This window comes from Anomaloglossus baeobatrachus, chromosome 9, assembly GCF_048569485.1.
Source record: "Anomaloglossus baeobatrachus isolate aAnoBae1 chromosome 9, aAnoBae1.hap1, whole genome shotgun sequence".
Lineage (NCBI taxonomy): Eukaryota > Metazoa > Chordata > Amphibia > Anura > Aromobatidae > Anomaloglossus > Anomaloglossus baeobatrachus.
In genome coordinates this window covers 190,901,664-190,924,814 of record NC_134361.1, presented here as the reverse complement: position 1 = coordinate 190,924,814, position 23,151 = coordinate 190,901,664, and the positions used below count along the sequence as shown (strand labels likewise).

General features: G+C 47.8%; 1 protein-coding gene across 7 annotated transcripts in view; it reads left to right on the top strand.

Moving 5' to 3' along the window:
• The window catches only part of GOLGA1 (golgin A1), a 189,929-nt gene that overhangs the window by 36,032 nt on the left and 130,746 nt on the right, over positions 1-23,151 (top strand). The window lies entirely within an intron of this gene.

The window sequence follows — 23,151 nt, the reverse complement described above, 5'->3', positions numbered from 1 at the left end:
TTCTCAGTCGCCAGGGCATGGACGCAGGGGAATGGTCCCTTCACCCAGACGTGTTTCAGGAGATCTGTCGCCGCTGGGGGATGCCGGACGTCGACCTGATGGCGTCACGGCACAACAACAAGGTCCCGGTTTTCATGGCACGGTCTCACGATCACCGAGCTCTGGCGGCAGACGCCTTAGTTCAGGATTGGTCGCAGTTCCGACTACCTTATGTGTTCCCACCTCTGGCATTATTGCCCAGAGTGATCCGCAAAATCAGGTCCGACTGCCGTTGCGCCATTCTCGTCGCTCCAGACTGGCCAAGGAGGTCGTGGTACCCGGATCTGTGGCATCTCACGGTAGGACAACCGTGGGCGCTACCAGGCCGTCCAGACTTGCTGTCTCAAGGGCCGTTTTTCCATCTGAATTCTGCGGCCCTGAACCTGACTGTGTGGCCATTGAGTCCTGGGTCCTAGGGACCTCAGGTTTATCTCATGATGTTGTTGCCACCATGAGACAGGCTAGGAAACCATCCTCCGCCAAGATCTACCACAGAACGTGGAAGATATTCTTATCTTGGTGCTCTGCTCAGGGAGTTTCTCCCTGGCCATTTGCATTGCCTATTTTTCTTTCCTTCCTGCAGTCTGGGTTGGAAAAAGGTTTGTCGCTTAGCTCCCTTAAAGGACAAGTTTCTGCGCTATCCGTATTCTTTCAGAAGCGCCTGGCGCGACTTCCTAAGGTACGCACGTTCCTGCAAGGGGTTTGTCATATCATTCCCCCTTACAAGCGGCCATTGGAACCCTGTGATCTGAACAAGGTTCTGATTGCTCTCCAGAAGCCACCTTTCGAGCCTATGAAGGAGATTTCCTTTTCTCGGCTTTCACAGAAAGTGGTTTTTCTGGTGGCGGTCACGTCTCTTCGGAGAGTGTCAGAGCTGGCGGCGTTATCTTGCAAATCGCCCTTCCTGGTGTTTCACCAGGACAAGGTGGTACTGCGTCCAATTCCAGAGTTTCTTCCCAAGGTGGTATCTTCCTTTCATCTCAATCAGGATATCACTTTACCATCTTTGTGTCCGCATCCAGTTCACCAATTTGAAAAGGGTTTACATCTGTTGGACCTGGTGAGAGCACTCAGGATCTACATTTCCCGCACGGCGTCTCTGCGCCGTTCGGATGCACTCTTTATCCTGGTCGCTGGTCAGCATAAAGGGTCGCAAGCTTCCAAATCCACCCTTGCGCGGTGGATCAAGGAACCAATTCTACACGCCTACCGTTCTGCTGGGCTTCCGACTCCTTCTGGACTGAAGGCCCATTCTACCAGAGCCGTGGGTGCGTCCTGGGCATTACGGCATCAGGCTACGGCTCAGCAGGTGTGCCAGGCGGCTACCTGGTCGAGTCTGCACACTTTCACCAAGCATTATCAGGTGCATACCTACGCTTCGGCGGATGCCAGCCTAGGTAGACAAGTCCTGCAGGCGGCGGTGGCCCACCTGTGAGGAAGGGCTGCCTGACAGCCCGATCGCGAGGTATTATTTTACCCACCCAGGGACTGCTTTTGGACGTCCCAATTGTCTGGGTCTCCCAATTAGGAGCGAAAAAGAAGAAGGGAATTTTGTTTACTTACCGTAAATTCCTTTTCTTCTAGCTCCAATTGGGAGACCCAGCACCCGCCCTGTTTTTCTGAGGGTATTTGTTTTTCGGGTGCACATGTTGTTCATGTTAATAACTTACGTTCTCCGATATTGTTTATCGGATTGAATTTGTTTTTGAAACAGTTATTGGCTTTCCTCCTTCTTGCTTTTGCACTAAAACTGAAGGACCCGTGCTCCCACGGGGGGGTGTATAGCCAGAAGGGGAGGGGCCTTACACTTTTAAGTGTAGTACTTTGTGCGGCCTCCGGAGGCAGTAGCTATACACCCAATTGTCTGGGTCTCCCAATTGGAGCTAGAAGAAAAGGAATTTACGGTAAGTAAACAAAATTCCCTTCGTTTCTGTGTCCATCAGAGAATATATGCAATATTTTGCACAGAAGCCCGGACTGTCTGACTGTCCATCCCCTGAGAGGCACACCGAACCTTTTTTCATGTCCTCAAGTACATTTCTTTGTTCTAGATTCCATTGATGATCTATTGCTGGGAAAATGTAATCTTTTTGATTATTGTAATGCGTAGTTTTTCCTATGCTGGCCATTTTTAAAGTATTAAAGAAATGCTTCATTTTCAGAAAACTTGAACCACTTAAAATTAAGGCAGAAGAAATCAAAACATTTCCCATTGGTCTACATCCATGCTTAGGTTGGCTGTCCCACAATTTATAATTATGTCCATTTTCACACTGGACAAATACGGTAATCATGCTGCCAACTAATTGCCTTTTAATTTCTTTTAATTTACCCGAGCATCGAGGTGTGTATTGACAAGGTACCATAGAAATTAAAACCCTCAGAGAACAGTCAAATACAAGATATTTCTTTTCAGCTGAATGATTATCACATTGTGTACGCAACAGTTTGAAATCACTTTCTTCGGTTTCCTCATCAACGTCCTCATTACAACTTTCTTCACTTTCCTCTGCACAATCAGAAAAATGAAAAGATGCATCACTTGGATCAATGTAAGTAGTGCCACTTTGGTCCCTTGTACTTTCATGCACAACAATCTGAGGGGATGTTTCGGTTCCTTCCACTTCTTCTTGTATTGGTGATAGTGGGCACGCTCTTTCCTCAAATGTTGTCAAAAGCTGACCAGAGTGTTGGCCATATTCTTTTAGTTCGTCATATTCTGTACTTTTATATGCACAATAATTATGTTCAAGCAAACATGTTTCAACTGTGGGATTATATCTTTTCAACGGTGTTGATGTGGATTGTGATGATCTTGCCAAGGATACATCCAAATCCATCTCATCTGAATATTCTAAATGATCTGTAACAGGCATTTCTTTGTGAACAGCACTCGCTGCGCTTAAATTAAATCGTAATTGTTTTTCGCTTGAATCTTGATTATCTGTCCTTTTCCTGTGTTGTGACCAATGTTGTTCCAGGTCTGAATCACTACCTGAGTCACCTACTAATGTCTTCAGTTCAAATACAGTATTATTTTGCGTTTGGTCATCCTTTGGTTTTTCTGAAGGACCCATTTTGCACATCGTGTATTTATTTTTTTTTGAAAAAATTGTTTGAGTCATTCTTGATTTCTGAAATTTTTCAAACTCTGTGTTCACAGCAACAGATTGTGTATTATTTATTTTACTAAACACTGAAGTTTCACCACTTTGTGGTGTAGGGAATGTTTGGTGGGTACTCCTCTTCCTCTTTCGTGATGGTTGCTCTGTTTGGAATACAATGGAAGGTATTGTTGTAAACATATCTCCTACAAATTTTACATAATTGCTGGAAGTTAGTTTGTGTAGTTGTGCAACTTGAGCTTAAAGTATATAACACGCTGGTTGTTGTATTTGTGTTTGTTGACACACATGGAACAAGAGATCCACGGCTTGTAGGAGTTCTTGTTGTTGTTATACCACTTGTTGTGGGTTGCTCCACATAATACTCAATGGGTGGTATTTGTAATAATTTTTTGGGAAAGATAGTAGGAATTGCATCCGGTCTCAGAGAACGACGGTCATCAATGTAGATATAGGCATCACTTGCAAAATGTAGTGAGCATAATCGATAAGTATCATTAATTTTTCCATTGAGAACCTTTTGAACCATGTCTTCAAGATTTTCTCCATACTGTCCAGTTTGAAGTAGCCAATCTCTTATGCGCTGTGGATTCCATGGGAACACATGTAGAATGACAGCAGTATTCAGCCTTCTGGATTCACAAGAGCAACCTTTGACAATGCAGCAAGGCATTCTGTAAAACATTCAATGTATAGAGTAGAAATGCATATATTAGTTTTGGTTTTAAATTTTGCAATACAGTGTCAATAATGCATAACTCCATGAAAGCTATTTGTCTATGACCTTTTACATTGATGGTCAATCCTTTAGATATGTAATCATTGTGTGATCGGTGTAGGTACATCAAAAAGCGCCACCGCCAATCAGCAGTTCATGTTGATTTGAATAGATGGCGCATGTGCATTACATGACCACGGTGACTATTACAATGAAGGGTCTATGCAGCTACGCAACTGTGCTACTCTAATTGACACCAGAAACACGAAATCTGCGTGGTGGCGTGTACAGGGCCACCATCAGTGCATGAAAACAATGACTGTTGTATGGGTCCCGATGAAGAGGGGGGCATGGCCAGGCATTGGGTAATAACTTAGCTTTATTAAGCCCAGGTACGGTCTGGCCCACCATTGCAAATGGCCACAATCACAGCCTCATCAGAGGGACCCAGCCATGTCACTTCTACCACAACACATAGCAAATTTGCATGTGAAGGAACATTGCCTGAAAATTAGCCAGGTGCTGAAGGCAAGGTCAATGTAGCAAAGCGCTGTGTGTGCAGCAGCTTAATTAGGTCATTAGTCTGCGACCTCATCACAGTGCTGCATGAAAGCACTCTGTGAGCTGAACACATGCGCGGGCCAAATGCCAGGGGTGGTTGGGTGGCACGCCGACCAAAGAACCAGCCTTGTCTCAGCTGGCTATGCATCGGAAGGCACACAACTAGCTGAATTGCATCGTGGCTCAAAGAGAACATTGACTAACATTGGAGCTATGGAAGGTGAGTAAAATGTTTTGTCTTTTGTTTTTGCTGCATAATATGACACGAAGGGCCAAAAAAGGAGACTTCTATACAATTAAGAGGACATATATACCAAAAAGGGGACACAAACCATGATGAGGACATAACCCAAAAGGAAGACATAAATACCAAGAAGAGGACATATACTGTATACCAGGAAGATATTATACAGATTGGCAGTGTGTGTGGGTGATATTATACATAGTGGCAGAGTTGAAGAGATAACGCGACCTTGTGGGTAAACACCGAACTCTGTCTTTACAGTTATGGTATGGGGCGGGTGAGGTGCTGTAAAATAAAGAATAAAAAAAAAGTTTCATTATACAGACAGGTTCAGCAACGCATCCTGCAGACTCTGTCTACGTGGCTCTTCTGCTTTAGATCATTGCTATGTCCCCCGGTATGCACAACGGCCTAAAAGACCTTCCATGACAACATAGCCATGTGACCAGTCTGGTGTGAATGTTGCACAGACCTTAGCTTTCAGACTGGTCTCATGACTATGACATCATCAAAGTTCATGTTAACTGATTTTTATCTTTATAGGTAAAATTTGAAATTTGGAGACATTTCAGTATTTTATTAATGAGAAAAATAAACTTTAATAAATTTTCAAAATGGCTGCACTGCCTGGCGGTGTAATAGTAGAAGGCTTGAGTGGTGGAGACTTAGCTGTGATGGAGTCAGGGCAGAGTCTCAAGGAACACGATACTTTTTCCATTGTGTGGCCATGAAAATCTTAGTGGAGAACATGGCCGTGTATCAGATCCCTACGATCACATAATGATGTATTATACTAAGGATACACCATCAATATAACAATATTGCTCTAAACATTTATTGTTACAGAATCTAATCTCCAATCCTCTAATGATTGCAGGGATTATCACAATTTGAGCCACTCTGGGACTTGTGCAGTTGAGAGTGGAAAAAGTGTGTCCCATGCATGACAAGTAACAGTGTGGATTTCGGCTAAGTTCACACACTGCGTCGTTTTATTTAAGCGGTGTTTTTGTGCCTTTTTTTGCGTCAAAAAAAACAAAAAAAAGCATACGTGGCAAACAACAGATGCGTTTTTACCGTGTTTTGGTGCGTTTTTTGCTCTGTGTTTTTATGCTTTTTTTATCACAGAAAGATTGTTGAAAGAGAAAAAAAAAATATAAAAGTTCTGAAGTAATTTCCTTCTTCAATATGTTCTTCATTCTCCACTAGTGTATGCAGGAGAGCATACAGCTGCAGAACTACAGGGCTCACCATGCTCTATCCAGGACTGTATGCTGGAGGGAGAGGCAGGGGGAGCAGAACTACAAGGCTCAGCATCCTCCATTCACTAGTGTATGCATGAGAGCAGACAGCAGCTGCAGAACTACAAGGCTCAGCATCCTCCATTCACTAGTGTATGCAGGAGAGCAGACAGCAGCTGCAGAACTACAAGGCTCAGCATCCTCCATTCACTAGTGTAAGCAGGAGAGAAGACAGCAGCTGCAGAACTACAAGGCTCAGCATACTCCATCCCGGACTGTATGCAGTTTTTTGCCAAAAAAGAAAAAAAAATGACGTGGGCTTCGCCATATTTTGTATGCTAGCCGGGTACAGCAGGCAGGTACGGGCTGCCCCCAACCCCCAGCTGCCTATTTGTACCCGGCTGGGAACCAAAAATATAGAGAAGCCCTTTTTTTTTTTTAATTATTTCATGAATTTCATGAAATAATTTAAAAAAAAAATGACGTGAGCTTCGCCTAATTTTGGTGTCCAGCCGGGTACAACTAGGCAGCTGGGGATTGGAATCCACAGTGAAGGGTGCCCAAGCTTTCTGGGCACCCCCACTGCGAATTGCAGTCCGCAGCCACCACAGAAAATGGCGCTTTCATAGAAGCGCCATCTTCTGGCGCTGTATCAAACTCTTCCAGCTGCCCTGATGCCGGGTGGCTAGCCGGGTAATAATGGAGTTAGGGCTAGCTGTATATTATCAGCTAGCCCTAAGCCCGAAATTCATGGTGTCACGCCAATATTAGACATGGCCACCATGAATTTCTAGTAATGATATAAAAAAAAAAAAAAAACACAACACACAAAAATATTTTTATTAGAAATAAAACACAACACAATTAGTGACTCCATCTTTATTGAAATAAACCCCCCTCCGCAGTAATCCTGGGTTAGGGTCCCGCGCCGTCCAATCCGGATCCAATATCATCTGATCGGTTTGCTGGAAGGCAAAGCGATCAGATGATGTGTCAGGATCAAGTGCTTGAATCACATCACACATCAGCTGATTGTATAAAAGCCGATTATACAATCAGCTAATGCATCAGTGCAAAAAAAAAAATAAATAAATAAATACATACTCACTTATGTGCTGATAACCGGCAGCTCCTGCAGCGATCGATTGGACAGGAGTATGATCCTGTCCCATCGCTGCAGGAGCTGCCGGTAATCAGCTGATGAAGTCCCCTGACGGCAGGATCAGCTGATAGCCGGCCGGGCGCGAAAAAGCCGGCGAGACTACGATCAGCTGATGCGTCAGGTGACTGCATCAGGTGATCCACGGCCAGGTCCTGCAAGCTTCGTGCGTGCACCGGGGAGACTGCACACAGCCGAAGCGGCGGGACCGAGACAGGGGCTGGAAGCAGGCATGGCACCCGGACCCTGCAGACAGGTGAGTATGACATACACACTCACTCCGCGTCCTGTCACTTGTGCTGCTTGTGGGAGTATATGATCACACTGCCGACACCGCCCGCTCTCCTGACAGCTGAGCACAGCGGGCGGGTGGACAGTGTGATCACATACTTGCGTGACAGGGGGGATTTCAGTGGAGGAAACCCCCCCTGTACTCCACACTGGAGCCCGTACCTCCCACAGCTGAATGCTGGTAGCGCGCGCTCTGCCTTCACCGCTCCACACACTGGCGTCCTCCGGATCCTCCCCTCGATGCTGGGCTGTGACGTAAGGTAGTCACCGCCCACAGCCCAGTCAATCAGTGTGAGTGGCGCCGGCATCCTGTGACGTACCCGTCCAGTTTGAGAGCCCGGAAATGCCGGGACGTCAGAGGATGCCGGCAGCCACAGCTCCAGGGGGTCATGTGACTGGCACTGAGCGTGCAGGATAGCGCCGCTCAGTGCCAGAAATGGAAACAGAAGCCAATGCAGAAGATGCAGACAATGGTAAGTGAGAATCATTGGGGGAAAAAAAAAAATGGGTGAACCACCCCTTTAACCTATTAGTTGGATCACTATCTAATTTTTGATAAACTGCACGATTGTCTAGATGACGCTTGGATTCTTCTAAATAATAGTCAGTGGTCATAAGGACCGTAGCTCCACCTTTATCTGCCTTTCGTATTACCACGTTTTTAAGGGATTTGATTTTATTTAGAGCTAGTTTTTCTGCATTTGACAAGTTATTTCTTAGACTAGGATATTTTAATGCCCTCATGTCTCTCATTACATAGTTACATAGTTACATAGTTACTAAGGTTGAAAAAAGACCTAGGTCCATCTAGTTCAACCTTCCTCCACCAGTTCTACATTTAGTCACTAAGTCATTTATAACCAACAATGTTGTGTACTGAGGAAATCATCCAGCCCTGATATAAAAGCTGTTAAAGTATCTGCCATTACTACCTCTTGTGGTCGGCATTCCACAGTCTGACTGCTCTAACTGTAAAGAACCCTTTCCTATTTAGCTGTCGGAATCGCTTTTCTTCCACTCGCAGTGAGTGCCCCCTGGTGCTTAGTACTGTCTTCGGAAGAAATAAGTCATGTGCCAGTCCTTTATATTGACCACACATGTATTTATACATATAAATGAGATCTCCTCTGAGACGTCTTTTTTTCTAAGCTAAACATATCTAACTTTTTCAACCTGTCATCATATGGGAGGCCTCCATTCCTTGTAGTAGTCTACTCGTCCGCCTTTGAACTGACTCTAACTTCTGAATGTCCTTTTTTTTTACGATCTCCTGAAATAGATTAATACTATTTCCTGGAGATATTGGTGGAACAAACGAGGATTTTATACCTCTAGTGAACCTTGTATTGGTGTTTTAAATTACTTCTCACTGAGGGAAAAACCGCATTGTCTGCATTATCATCCGTCAAGCTCAATAGCTGTAAAGCATCCTGTCTAATCTTGCTCATCTCAGAGCCTTCATACGAAAAGCCTAAGGCACTGCTGTAACATTGCCTTTCACTGGTGTGATTTTGCCATGTGTCTTTATTCAGATTAGAAAAATGTTGTTTTTTTTAGGTGCAATTTACGACATGCTTTGTAGAGATCTACTTCAAAGTCCACCAAATCGAATGGTTCTGGGAGACAAAAATTCAGTCCTTTCTCAAGGACAGACAGCATATTCGTATCAAGTAAATGGTCAGTGAGGTTATAGATTTTTTTTCTTATTTATAGGGTAAGATGTTAATCCATCCAGGACACATTCTTCCTTTTCCCCATAAGCTGTTCGTTTGTTCCTCCCACGGCCTCTTCTTGTCCTCTTTCTAAAGGGTTACTTGCTGAAGTTGAGGGAGTTCTATCATCACTGAACTTTCTTTTAGCAGGTGGTGGTTCCTCTTGCCCGCTGGAGTCGGAATCCGTCGTCCATGCAGCTTTTTTATTTGTGGAAGATTTTTTTAAAATTCTTTCTTGATTTACTTTTCTTTGTCGTTCCATTGGGAGACCCAGACAATTGGGTGTATAGCTTCTGCCTCCGGAGGCCACACAAAGTATTACACTTTAAAAAGTGTAACCCCTCCCCTCTGCCTATACACCCTCCCGTGGACCACGGGCTCCTCAGTTTTATACTTTGTGTGGAAGGAGGGGGGCCGTTTTCGGCTCTTTTTATCGAGGTATTATTTCTTTGTCGCTCCATTGGGAGACCCAGACAATTGGGTGTATAGCTTCTGCCTCCGGTGGCCACACAAAGTATTACACTTTAAAAAGTGTAACCCCTCCCCTCTGCCTATAAACCCTCCCGTGGATCACGGGCTCCTCAGTTTTATGCTTTGTGTGGAAGGAGGCACACATCCACTCATGCATTCTCATATTAGTTATGTCGGTTGGAAGAAAAGAGGGCCCCCACGGGGCCCCCGGCATGTTCCCTTCTCACCCCACTACGTCGGCGGTGTTGTTAAGGTTGAGGTACCCATTGCGGGTACAAAGGCCGGAGCCTCATGCCGTCTCCTTCACCATCCCTTAGCGGCTCTGGGAGAAGTGGGATCCTGAGCGGTCATCCATTTACTGGGACCGTGCTCCCTCCGCAGCCCCTGTGGGAATCTGCCGGACCGGAGTCTATTCAACCTCAGGGACCGGGCCCTGCATCTCAAAGGTACTCTGTGTCCCCATTGGGGACTGTGCAGGGAGCGCACCTTCTTCCCGGACGCTGCGGCAGCTGCTGAATTGAGAAGGCCGGCGGACTTCCGCGCCGACCGTGCCTGCTTGTCGGGCGCGGTCTCAAATTTAGTCCCCGGCTTCATCGCGGCCTAGTCGCAAAAATCCCGCCCCCGGGCCTGCCTGTCAGGGCTAAGGGCGGGACTGCCGACCTGACGTCGGATGTGAGGGCTGGAGCATCCTGCATGTTTCCTCCCCCCTCACTGATCACTGTGGGGACCCCAGATTCCCGCACTTTCCTGGCGCCGCCCACGGCTCCACTCCTCCCCTGAGAGCTCCGGCAGCCATTTTTTGGCATTCTGCCGGTGGAGGATTCTCAGTGAAGAGCTCTGCAGCTCCGGGGGACCTAAGGCAGGGAATCTGGAGGACACACACACTCCGCTTGTTAGCGGTCGGTAAGCCACACCGGTCACCCGGTGCTGGTCCCCCTAGGGTGCCGGAATAGATACGTATTTATATATATATTTCTGTTCGGTCGGGCTGTATACCCTTTTTTGCCCATATACCCTCAGTGATCATTCTCCTAGGAGACAACAGCATGTCGTCCACAAGGAGCAAAGCTGCTAAGGCACAGGGTTTTTTTGCGGCCTGTACCTCTTGTGGGGCTATGTTACCTGCGGGTTCCACCTACCCTCACTGTGAGCAATGCTCAACCCCTGTTTCGCTTGCTCAGCCGGAGCCTCGGTCACTAGTGGGCCCCTCGGCTCATGTAGACCCCCCTGCTCCCCCTGTCCAGGCGGCAGGGACAGAGTTCGCCTCTTTTGCTGAGAAACTCTCTGAGTCACTTTCACAATCCATGGCTCAGTCTATGGACAAATGGTCTGCCAAGCTGCTAGAAGCTTTGCAGTCCAGACCGGTCCTTACACAGGCCCCGGCCCCTGTTGGATCGTCGCCTCCAGGCCCCTCTCGGTCTGCGCCGCAGCGCGCTCCCAGGTTGGGCCCTAGGTCTCACGTGGAGGACTCCTGCCCGGACCTCAGTCCTAGACAGGCTAAGCGAGCTCGCTGGGAATCTTCCCCGACTTCTTCACGCTGCTCGGGTTCCCAGCTTGAGGACTCTCTGGAGGACGAGGCGGACGTCGCAGCTCAGGGCTCTGACCCTGACGTCGCCCTTAACCTTGATACACCTGAAGGGGACGCCTTAGTGAATGATCTTATCTCGTCCATCAACCAGGTGTTGGATCTTTCTCCCCCGCCTCCTACTGTAGAGGAGTCGGCGTCTCAGCAGGAGAAACACCAGTTTAGGTTCCCCAAACGTACACGTGGTGCGTTTTTCGATCACTCTAACTTCAGAGATGCTGTCCAGAAGCCCAGAGCGGTTCCGGACAAGCGCTTTACTAAGCGCCTCACTGACACGCGTTACCCCTTCCCCTCTGAAGTCGTTAAGGGTTGGGCTCAATGTCCCAAGGTGGATCCTCCAGTCTCTAGATTGGCGGCTAGATCCGTGGTATCGGTTGCAGATGGCTCATCGCTAAAGGATGCCACTGACAGGCAGATAGAGCTCCTGGTGAAGTCCATCTATGAGGCCACGGGCGCGTCTTATGCCCCGGCCTTTGCAGCCGTGTGGGCACTCCAAGCTATCTCAGCTTGTCTGGCTGAGATTAATGCTATCACACGCAATTCTGCTCCGCAAGTTGCGTCTTTGACTTCTCAAGCGTCAGCTTTTTCTTCCTGCGCCATGAACGCAGTCCTAGACTCTGCTAGCCGTACAGCTGTGGCATCCGCTAACTCTGTGGCAGTCCGCAGGGCCATGTGGCTGCGCGAATGGAAGGCAGACTCGGCCTCCAAGAGGTTCTTAACTGGTTTGCCGTTTTCTGGCGACCGCTTGTTTGGCGAACGATTGGATGAGATTATTAAGGAATCCAAGGGAAAGGACTCCTCCTTACCCCAGTCCAAACCTAAGAGACCTCAGCAACGGGGTGCCAAAAAAGGATCATTCCATCCCGTTCTGGACCTCAAGCTACTCAACAGACATGTGAGAACCAGACGGTTTCGGATGGAATCTCTCCGCTCGGTCATCGCCTCGATGTCACAAGGAGACTTCCTAGCATCGATCGACATCAAGGATGCTTATCTCCACGTGCCGATCGCACCCGAACATCAACGCTTCTTGCGTTTCGCCATCGGGGACGAACACCTTCAGTTCGTGGCATTGCCTTTCGGCTTGGCGACAGCCCCACGGGTTTTCACCAAAGTCATGGCATCCGTTGTGGCGGTCCTACACTCTCAGGGCCACTCGGTGATTCCCTACTTAGACGATCTCCTAGTCAGAGCCCCTTCTCGGGTGGCGTGTCAACACAGCCTTACCGTCGCTCTGGCGACTCTCCAGCAGTTCGGGTGGATCATCAACTTCCCGAAATCCAAGTTGACACCGACCCAATCACTGACTTACCTCGGGATGGAGTTTCATACACAGTCAGCGGTAGTCAAGCTACCGCGGGACAAACAGCTTTCTCTGCAGGCAGGGGTGCAATCACTTCTTCGGGGTCAGTCACACCCCTTAAGGCGCCTCATGCACTTCCTGGGGAAGATGGTGGCAGCAATGGAGGCAGTGCCGTTCGCGCAATTCCATCTGTGGCCACTCCAATGGGACATTCTCTGCAAATGGGACAGGAGGTCCGCTTCCCTCGACAGGAACGTCTCTCTTTCCCTTGCAACCAAGACGTCACTTCAGTGGTGGCTCCTTCCCAATTCTCTATCGCAGGGAAAATCCTTCCTACCCCCAACCTGGGCTGTGGTCACCACGGACGCGAGCCTGTCAGAGTGGGGAGCGGTTTTTCTCCACCACAGGGCTCAGGGAACCTGGACTCCGATAGTCTTCCCTTCAGATCAATGTTCTGGAGATAACGGCAGTGTATCTAGCCCTATTGGCTTTCCATCAGTGGCTGGAGGGCAGGCAGATCCGTATCCAGTCGGACAACGCCACTGCCGTCGCCTACATCAACCACCAAGGCGGCACTCGCAGTCGTCAAGCCTTCCAGGAAGTCCGGCGGATTCTGCAGTGGGTGGAAGCCACAGCCTCCACCATCTCCGCAGTTCACATCCCGGGCGTAGAAAACTGGGAAGCAGATTTTCTCAGTCGTCAGGGCATGGATGCGGGGGAATGGTCTCTGCACCCAGAAGTGTTTCGAGAGATCTGTCGCCGCTGGGGAACGCCGGACGTCAATCTCATGGCATCACGGCACAACAACAAAGTCCCGGCATTCATGGCACGGTCTCAGGATCACAGAGCTCTGGCGGCGGACGCGTTAGTTCAGGATTGGTCGCAGTTTCGACTGCCTTATGTGTTTCCTCCTCTGGCGATGCTGCCCAGAGTGTTACGCAAGATCAGGTCCGACTGCCGTCGCGCCATGCTCGTCGCTCCAGACTGGCCGAGGCGGTCGTGGTACCCGGATCTGTGGCATCTCACGGTGGGTCAACCGTGGGCGCTTCCAGACCGCCCAGACTTGCTGTCTCAAGGCCCGTTTTTCCATCTGAATTCCGTGGCCCTCAACCTGACTGTGTGGCCATTGAGTCCTGGCTCCTAGCGTCTTCAGGGTTATCTCAGGATGTCATTGCCACCACCATGAGACAGGCCAGGAAGCCAACGTCCGCCAAGATCTATTACAGGTCTTGGCAAATCTTCTTATCCTGGTGCTCTGATAACGGTTTTCTTCCATGGCCGTTTGCCTTACCCACTTTTCTTTCATTCCTTCAATCCGGAATGGACAAGGGTTTGTCACTCGGCTCTCTCAAGGGCCAAGTATCGGCGCTCTCCGTATTTTTTCAAAAGCGCCTAGCCAGGCTTCCGCAGGTCCGCACGTTCCTGCAGGGAGTTTGCCACATAGTCCCACCTTACAAGCGTCCGCTGGAACCCTGGGATCTTAACAGGGTACTAACGGCTCTTCAGAAGCCACCTTTCGAGCCGCTGCGGGATGTCTCTTTATCACGTCTTTCGCAGAAGGTGGCCTTTCTAGTGGCAGTTACATCACTCCGGAGAGTGTCTGAGCTGGCAGCGCTGTCATGCAAAGTCCCCTTCCTGGTGTTTCACCAGGATAAGGTGGTTCTGCGTCCGGTCCCGGATTTTCTCCCTAAGGTGGTATCTCCTTTTCATCTCAATCAGGATATCTCCTTGCCTTCATTTTGCCCTAATCCAATTCACCAATGTGAAAAGGATTTGCACTCTTTGGATCTGGTGAGAGCACTCCGACTCTACGTGTCTCGCACGGCGCCCCTGCGTTGTACAGATGCGCTCTTTGTCCTTGTCGCTGGCCAGCGTAATGGTTCGCAGGCTTCCAAGTCAACCTTGGCTCGGTGGATCAAGGAACCGATTCTCGAAGCCTACCGTTCTTCTGGGCTTCCGCTTCCTTCAGGGCTGAAAGCCCATTCTACCAGAGCCGTGGGTGCATCCTGGGCATTGCGGCACCGGGCTACGGCTCAGCAGGTGTGTCAGGCAGCTACGTGGTCTAGTCTGCACACTTTCACGAAGCACTATCAAGTGCATACCTATGCTTCGGCAGACGCCAGTCTAGGTAGGCGAGTCCTTCAGGCGGCGGTTGCCCACCTGTAAGAGGGGGCCGTTTCGGCTCTTTTTATTGAGGTATTCTTTTACCCACCCAGGGACTGCTTTTGGACGTCCCAATTGTCTGGGTCTCCCAATGGAGCGACAAAGAAGAAGGGAATTTTGTTTACTTACCGTAAATTCCTTTTCTTCTAGCTCCTATTGGGAGACCCAGCACCCGCCCCTGCTCCCTTCGGGCTGGTTGTTCTTTTGTGTACACATGTTGTTCATGTTGAATTGTTCTTTTGGTTCATGGTTTTCAGTTCTCCGAACATCCTTCGGATTGCATTTACCTTAGACCAATTTATAAGTTTTTTCCTTCCTGCTTTTGCACCAAAACTGAGGAGCCCGTGATCCACGGGAGGGTGTATAGGCAGAGGGGAGGGGTTACACTTTTTAAAGTGTAATACTTTGTGTGGCCTCCGGAGGCAGAAGCTATACACCCAATTGTCTGGGTCTCCCAATAGGAGCTAGAAGAAAAGGAATTTACGGTAAGTAAACAAAATTCCCTTTTTTTTGAAAAAGGAAGGAAAGTCCTGATTTTTATTCCATTTAAACACGTTATTAGAATCATCATCCGCCTTATCCCTTAAAAATTTGTCTTTTTTGTGTTCTTTTACTATGGACTGGTAAGGGATTAGTTTATTATCCAAATTCTGCAAAAATCTGTTCCACTGTTCTTTTGAAAGGCGTGTTTCCAACTCTTTCCTCAATCTGATTAATTCAGTTATTTTTATGTGCTCTTGTTTATTTTTATTTGTAGCACCAAATTCAGAAACTTGAGGGAACACTCCGTTTGGACCTCATTCTATAGGTGTTTAAACTCAGCGTCTTCTTGGTAAAATGAAATTGCTTTCATAACCCTGAGTCCTCTAGGGACACGTTTACAGTCTTTGTAGGAACGCAATGATTGTGCCGACCAAAAAAGAGAGAGATCTCCTTTTCAGCCAGGTTTGAGATTTTGTGTTATAGTGATTTACTAGTGGTTACCCCTTGAATCTGATTAATTCGATGCAAAAACAGGCTGAGGAGAAAATTCTGCATGAAAACAATCCTTCTAGTAAAAATCTGGTTAAACCACATGCCAAAAAAGAACTAAATCGTTTTGTTTTTAATTTCAAATACGGCCCTATGGACCAAATGATAAAAACAGTCATAAACAAAAATTGGCATATAATTGAAGGAATTACTGAACTCAGAGAAATGGCCCTCAAAAACCATTGGTGACACACAGACGATGTAGGAATTTTGGTGACATAATAGTAAAAAAACGACACATACCGCCCAAAACTTGGTTACAGCAAGATGGTCCTATAGGTAATTACAGATGCGGCAACTTCATTCATATGACTGGCAGAACCTTTAAAATTGGTGACCATTCACATTTAGTAAAGCATTTGATTACCTGTAGGACCAAAATGGTGGTGTACGTAATTTTCTGTCCTTGCCAATATTTTTACATCGGTAAAACTATACGTCAATTATTTGTGAGATTCAGAGAGCATAAAAACTCCATTGTGAGTGGAATAGGAGCCACAAGGTTAATTAACCATATACATGAATATCACAATGCTGACAGTAATGTTTTGTCTTTTGCGGGCATAGATCTGATTAAGCCCACTTCTAGAGGTGGTGACACCCAGAAAATGTTACTTAGGAGAGAGGCTGAATATATCATGCAATTTAATGCCACTGGCCCGTTGGGATTAAATGAAAAAAACGATCTAAGTGTATTTCTAGGTTGATCTATTTAATATTTCTTTATCGTTCCTATGGGAGACCCAGACATTGGGTGTATAGCTTCTGCCTCCGGAGGACACACAAAGTACTACACTAAAAAAGTGTAGCTCCTCCCTCTGAGCATATACACCCCCTGGATAACCAAATCTAGCCAGTTCATTGCTTTGTGTTCAGGAGGCATACATCCACACATTCATTCTCATCTGATTTTTCATTTTTGGAAAGTTTTTGAAGAAAAGCGGGTCCAAGCCTGGACTCCCGGCATGTCCCTTTTCACCCCACTGTGTCGGCGGTGTTGTTAAGGTTGATTCCAAGGCTGGAGTCTTACATGCCGCACTCCTTCACCATCCCTCGGGCTCTGGCTTGAAGTGGGAGCCAGCACGGTTCTCCATGCTTGGCAGGAGACCGGTCTCCATCCGCAGCCCTTCAGGATCCTGCTGGACGGAGCACTCATCCCCAGGGACTTGAAACCCTACGTCTCACAAGCTAAGTATCTGAGACGTTCATGTTCGGGGGGTCCCTTGTACTTTATTGTTGGGGAGAGTGTGCTGTGTAACTGTTCTGACATTTCCGGCCGGTTCTCTGGTTGTCACCTGAGAACCGCGCCGATGGAGCCTGCGCGCCAGCCGCATCCCTTAAATTTAGGCCCCGGTTTCGCCTGAGGCCTAGTTTCGATTTCACTGCCCTTGCATGTCAATCATGCAGAGGGACAGTGCGGCTCCGCCCAGCGGCCGTTCGGCACAGGGGAGGGACACTCCTCTCTGAGTAAATGTCCCCTCCCCTGTAAATCTCCTTGGCCCTCCAGATCCCGCTCTCAGAGTAGGTCCCGCCCCCTCTCCTCGCTCCGGCGCCATTTTATCAGCGTTCTTTCAGCGATCGGCGCTGGTTGCAGCATCCCTGCTAATCTGTCTGGGGGTTCGGGCTGTGGGATCTGGAGGGCACACAAACGGTCTGGTAAGCCACAACCTCCGGTTGTGGACCTGTTTATATACTCTCTGGGGGTCATTCTGGCTCAGAGCCCCCGCTTCAGCAGCATGTCTTACACAAGGAGCAAGGCTGCAAGGCTGTACTCAATATGCACTGCATGTAAGCTCGTGCTGCCTGAACCGAGCACATATCCACATTGTGATGCCTGCTCTAACCTGACAATGCCTCAGCCTGGAATCGCACCCACAGTGGTCCCTCCGGCTGCTCCGGCTTCGGTGGCTGAACCCCCGGCTTGGGTAGAATCCTTCTCCAGGTCAATCTCCCAGTCTTTTGCCGACTCCATGGGACAGCTGTCCCGGACTTTGCTGACCATGCATCAGCCCCCTTCACAGAGCGCCTCTGCTGCTAGGGCTCTCTCAGCGGAGCTCACAGAGGATTCTTCATCTGGTCCCAGACCCCGTCCTCCTAAAAGGAGACGCAGGGCTCCCTCTCTTTCCTCGTCCCGCGGCTCTGATTCAAGGGCTGACTCGCAGGACGAGGAGGATGCCGTTACTGGGGGCTCGGAGGCGGCCTCCATGTGCCCCATTGATCTGTCCGAAAGTGACTCAGATGTTAGTGATTTGATTGCGTCCATTAATTCTGTACTGGACCTCAATCCGCCAGTATCAGAGGAGCAACCCTCTCTGGCAGAAAAGCACCAGTTTACCTTGCCTAAGAGGACAAAGAGTGTGTTCTTTAACCACTCCAGTGTTCGGGCTACTGTGACCAAGCCTAGAGCCTGTCCTGACAATATTTTTGAGATATATATATATATATATATATTGCTGTTATTTTATCAAGATTTGTTTATACTTGTTGTTTTTAACATTTTTTAATTGTTTGACATCAGCCACATGGTGTGTTGTGGATAAAAAGGACACGATGTCACACTTAATCAGACCAGCTGAAGCACTGTGAAAGTGCGAAACGGCCGTTGTTTGACATGTTTTGGCGTGTGCTCCCTCCCCTACCAGCCCTCTCCACTCATGTAACCTCCACGATTGAATAAATCGCACATAGCACAGCAAAAAGATCTGGTGAGTGCATTTTTTGTCTTTTACATTGGATGACATCTACTTCTGTTACTATATGCACCCTGGAGCTGCGCTGATTTTTGCCTTCTGTATAGGACGGTTATTACATTGGACATATTGAGTGCTGAGTAGTGCCCTGAATCCCTTTTTCCAATTGAAGTTTCACAGTTGAGTGGGCTGTTTTCCCGCTCTGTAACCCTAAGGCAGGGGTGGGCAATTAATTTTCCAATGGGGCCGCATGAGAAATTGGGATGGTTTTAGAGGGCCGGACTAATATAATTAACTCAGTTTTACCCAATACTGTATATAGCATATATACTATCCCTTCATATACAAACAGTAAGTTACGGACTGTGTGACCCCCCTCGTGGCCCTGCACGCACACATGTCCTTTTTTTCTCTGGCAGCACGGGTGTCACACGGATCGCACACTGATGTGATCTGTGTGACATCAGTGTGACAAATACCAGAGAAAACACGGGTCTTTTTAATAAAAAGATTTTCTATATTTACCCCTCTCCAGCGCTGCTGTCTCTGGCTCTGCTGCCTCCCGCTCCTTATCGCTGGTAATTATACTCACTGAATATTCACTGCAGTGAGCAGCTGGAAGCAGGGACAGCGCTGGGGACCGCATCGCTGGGTGAGTATACAGGTGTGTGTGTATGTTGAGAACCTGGAAGCCGGAGCATCTCGGGGACTCGTCACAGTTCCCAATGAACTCTGATGAACCCATGAAGCTGTAGCGTGGGTGTCGCAGGATGGTCATCAAAGTTCATTGGAAACTCTGATGACCTCCTGGAGGTCACTGTGCTTGCAGAATACTCACCTGTCCCTGCGGTGATGTCCTCAACGGTGCTGTGCCCGGTGCTGTCATCGCGATGCTCCGGCTTCCAGGTCCTGAGTGCGGTGAATAATCAATGAATGAGCGGTGGTCAGGAACGGGAGGCAGCAGAGCTGAAGAAAGCAGGTAAATATGGAAAATCTTTTTATTTCACAGACTCGTGTTTTCGCCGGTACCTGTCACATGTATGCAAACAGGTACCGGAGAAACGCAATCAGGCCCTGTAATGGCGGTATGGCGCTGCAGGGGGCGGGGAGAGAGCACGTGGTACCCGATGTAACTCCAGTACCACTCGCAGTTACGGGCTTTTCTCTCTGCACGCACGCACACATACATACACACACGCACACGCTATATACATATATACACAAACAATCCCCATATACTACATCACTACACCCCCATATACACCTGTAATATACATCACTACACCCCCATATACACCTGTAATATACATCACTACACCCCCATATACACCTGTAATATACATCACTACACCCCCATATACACCTGTAATATACATCACTTCACCCCCATATATACCTGTAATATACATCACTACACCCCCATATATACCTGTAATATACATCACTACACCCCCATATACACCTGTAATATACATCACTACACCCCCATATACACCTGTAATATACATCACTTCACCCCCATATATACCTGTAATATACATCACTACACCCCCATATACACCTGTAATATACATCACTGCACCCCCATATACACCTGTAATATACATCACTGAACCCCCATATATACCTGTAATATACATCACTGCACCCCTATATACACCTGTAATATACATCGCTGCACCCCCATATACACCTGTAATATACATCACTACACCCCTATATACACCTGTAATATACATCACTACACCCCCATATACACCTGTAATATACATCACTACACCCCTATATACACCTGTAATATACATCACTACACCCCCATATATACCTGTAATATACATCACTACACCCCTATATACACTTGTAATATACATCACTACACCCCCATATACACCTGTAATATACATCACTGCACCCCCATATACACCTGTAATATACATCACTGCACCCCCATATACACCTGTAATATACATCACTACACCCCTATATACTCCTGTAATATACGTCACTGCACCCCCATATACACCTGTAATATACATCACTACACCCCTATATACTCCTGTAATATACGTCACTACACCCCTATATACACTTGTAATATACATCACTACACCCCCATATACACCTGTAATATACATCACTGCACCCCCATATACACCTGTAATATACATCACTACACCCCCATATACACCTGTAATATACATCACTGCACCCCCATATACACCTGTAATATACATCACTGCACCCCCATATACACCTGTAATATACATCACTACACCCCTATATACTCCTGTAATATACGTCACTACACCCCTATATACACTTGTAATATACATCACTACACCCCTATATACACCTGTAATATACATCACTGCACCCCTATATACAACTGTAATATATATCACTACACCCCAATATACACCTGTAATATACATCACTGCACCCCCATATACACCTGTAATATACATCACTGCACCCCCATATACACCTGTAATATACATCACTACACCCTTATATACACCTGTAATATACATCACTACACCCCTATATACACCTGTAATATACATCACTACACCCCTATATACACCTGTAATATACGTCACTACACCCCTATATACACTTGTAATATACATCACTGCACCCCCATATACACCTGTAATATACATCACTGCACCCCCATATACACCTGTAATATACATCACTACACCCCTATATACACTTGTAATATACATCACTACACCCCTATATACACCTGTAATATACATCACTGCACCCCCATATACACCTGTAATATACATCACTGCACCCCCATATACACCTGTAATATACATCACTACACCCCTATATACACTTGTAATATACATCACTACACCCCTATATACACCTGTAATATACATCACTGCACCCCTATATACAACTGTAATATATATCACTACACCCCAATATACACCTGTAATATACATCACTGCACCCCCATATACACCTGTAATATACATCACTGCACCCCCATATACACCTGTAATATACATCACTACACCCTTATATACACCTGTAATATACATCACTACACCCCTATATACACCTGTAATATACATCACTACACCCCTATATACACTTGTAATATACATCACTACACCCCCATATACACCTGTAATATACATCACTACATCCACATATACATCACTAGACCCCTATATACTACACCTGTAAAACTACATTGCCATATACTACATCACTACACCCAAATATTACTCACCAGTTACCCCCCCCCCCCCTCCACTCCCCCCATTGTCCCCTCAGGTTACTAGTCACCACTCACCTTTCCCTCCTCAGGCACCTCCGTACGGGCTCCCGCTGACATCCTTCTTCTCTTGTACGGCTCCCCGCTGAGCTGCTTCCTCTCTCCGTACGGGCTCCGGCTGCTGCATCTTCTTCTCCTGCCGGGGCGGGAACTTTTCAAATGACACACGCGCGCCGTACTGACGACATCAGGGCGGGCGCGTGTGTGTCACAGAGAAAGTGCCGGCAGGAAACAGAGGACAGATTCCTGCGTTCCGCTGCTGCACTGTGCGGTGCTGCAGTATCTGTCCTCTGTTCCCTGCCGGCACGCAGCGTGTGATGAGGGCAATCTGACCACGGACCGCCCGAAGCCTGGAGCTCCGAACAACAGGTCAGATTGCCCTCATTAGTGACCGGCCAGCAAGGACGCCTGGAGCCAGGCGGGCCGGTCACAGAGAGTAGGCGGGCCGGATGTGGCCCGCTGGCCGCCCCTTGCCCAGGTCTGCCCTAAGGGGTACTTTGCACACTACGACATCGCAGCTGCGATGTCGGTGGGGTCAAATCAAAAGTGACGCACATCCGGCGTCGCAGTCGATATCGTAGTGTGTAAATCCTTTTTGATACAATTAACAAGCGCAAAAGCGTCGTTATCGTATCATTGGTGTAGGGTCCGGCATTTCCATAATTTGGAAATGACCGATGTTACGATGTTGTTACTCGTTTCTGCGGCAGCACACATCGCTGTGTGTGAAGCCGCAGGAGCGAGGAACATCTCCTACCTGCGTCCTGCGGCTCACGTCAGCTATGCGGAAGGAAGGAGGTGGGCGGGATGTTTACATCCCGCTCATCTCCGCCCCTCCACTTCTATTGGCCGCCTGCCGTGTGACGTCGCTATGATGCTGCACGACCCGCCCCCTTAATAAGGAGGCGGTTCGCCGGCCAGAGCGACGTCGCAGGGCAGGTGAGTGCATGTGAAGCTACCGTAGCGATAATATTCGCTGCGGCAGCTATCACCATGATATCGCAGCTGTGACGGGGGCGGGGAGTATCGCGCATGGCATCGCAGCATCGGCTTGCGATGTCATAGTGTGCAAAGTGCCCCTAAGCCTAGGCTACGCCCACGATCGCAATCCTCACAGCAGCGCCATCTTGGGAAAACTCTGTTCTGCCCGAGAGACACAGCCAGCAGCTTCTGATTCTGGATCTGAACAGGGTAAGCGCTCCTTGCTCAGGAGGCTTGGGCTGCGGGCTCATGAATGAAAAGGCCCCCACCCTTGTGAAACACCCTTCCTGTGCCGGGAATCTGCCTGCCAGCACTGAGACTCATGGCCCTGTGTTTCCCCCAATGAAGGCTCAGAGAAAAAGATGTTACGGTGAGTACACAAAAATCTTCCTTTTTTTGGACATTTTTTATGAACCCCGCAAATTTTTAGTCTCTCAGCATTAACATTGTAGAGGTTGTACTGTTCCAAAAACTGACTTTTTTTTTTTTTCTGTACTGAGAATATTTTTGTTATGGCTCCACGTCATTGCATTGAGGC